The sequence below is a fragment of the Protopterus annectens genome, chromosome 7.part0 (assembly GCF_019279795.1).
Source record: "Protopterus annectens isolate FY-2018-M chromosome 7.part0, PAN1.0, whole genome shotgun sequence".
In the NCBI taxonomy this organism is placed as follows: domain Eukaryota; kingdom Metazoa; phylum Chordata; order Ceratodontiformes; family Protopteridae; genus Protopterus; species Protopterus annectens.
In genome coordinates, this window is record NC_056739.1 from 1,586,257,354 (window position 1) to 1,586,259,853 (window position 2,500).

A 2,500-nucleotide genomic window follows, 5' to 3' on the forward strand; every position below is an offset into this window, starting at 1 on the left:
ACGTGCGCGTGCGCACGTACACACATATGTATGCATACATATACATATGTGCGCATGTGTGTGTATGTACTACACACACATACATACATACACACATACGTGCATTACACATGCACACACACACACACACACACACATCCTGCACATTACTATGTATGCACATATATTATATACACACACACATGTGTATGTGCATACAACATATATATGGCACACACATTACGCATACATACATACATGTGTGTGTGTCTGGTATTATTATATATATTATTATTACACAGGTGCAGTGCACATACATATATACACATATTATTATTATGACATGTGTACGCATACACACACACACACACACACATGCTGCAGTGCAGACAGACATATTATTATTATTATTATTATTATTACACACACACATAAACATGTATGCATATTATTATTATTATTATTAATATTATTATTGCAGTGTACGTATTATTATTATTATTATTATTGCATGTCATATACATACACACACATATATATACACACACACACATATACATGCCATGTATACACACACACACACACACATGTGCATACACACACACACACACACACACATATACAGTGGCGCGCCACATGCACACACATTATTATGGCTGCACACACATGGTGCACACACACACACACACACACACACACATACGCACACACACACACACACACATATGCACACACACACACACATTGGTTACGCGCGTGCAGACAGCACACACACACACACACACACACACACATGCATCAACATGCACACACACACACACACACACATACGCATATATATATATATACGTGCATGCACACACACACACACACACACACACATATATATATATATATACACACACACACACACACATACGCATATATATGCAGCACATACACACACACACACACACACACACACATACATATGCATGCATATACATACACACACATACACACACACACATGTCATACATGCATACATCACACATACACATATTAATATGCATACGTGCACATACACACACACACACACATACATACATGTGCACACACACACACACACATGTGTGTGTGGCATGCACACATATATATTAATATTATTATTATTATTATTACAAACACACAGTGCATGCACATTATTATGGCCGTACACACACACATTACATATGCATACAACACACATGGCGTGCCATGTACGCCGCACACACACACACACTGCACACACACACACACACACACACACATATACACACGCACACACATGCTGCAGCACATGCACACACACACACACACATACATATGCACACGTGCGCACATCATCATCCACATATACATATATGCATACACATATACATATATATATATATGTGTATATACATATATATATACATATATGTATATATATATATGACATGTACATACATATATATACACATACATATGTATTATATAAAATACATATACATACATACACATACATACATATGCATACATGCATGGGCATATACACATATATACATGCATGCATTATATATACATATATATTATTACATACGTACGTACACACACACATACACATACATACACATACACACATACGTGCACATACGTGCATGCACACACACACACATATTACGCGCCGCACATGCATATACATATTATTGACACACACACACAGCACATATATGCGCACACATATATATATGCACATATATTACACACACACTAAAAACATATATACATATAGATGTATACACACACATATATATATATACATATATATATATATACATATACATATGCATGCATACACACATACATGCATACACATATACATACATATACATATACATATATGTGCATATATATACATATGTGCATGCATACACACATGCTACACATACATATATATATATACATGTATATACACACACACACATATATATACACATACATACATGCACATACATCTACATACACACATACACATATATACACACACACATACATCCACATATGTTGCTATACATACACACACACACATCCACACACACATACACATACATACAGTGTACACACATATTATTATATATATACACACATACATACACACACATACAGATGATTACACACACATGCGCATATACACATGCATACGTCATATATACACATACCATCATATATTACATATATATATATTATATACATATATACAACACCACACATTATATATATGTGTGTACATATATATATACATACACACATACATACACATACATATGCGCACACATCAACACACACATCAGCCACACAATGCATACACACACACACATATATGCATATACATATATATACACACACACATACGCACGTATATATATATATATATATATATGGCCAACACACCCACCCACACACACACACACATATATATATATATATGCACGCATATATATACATATATATATATACACAC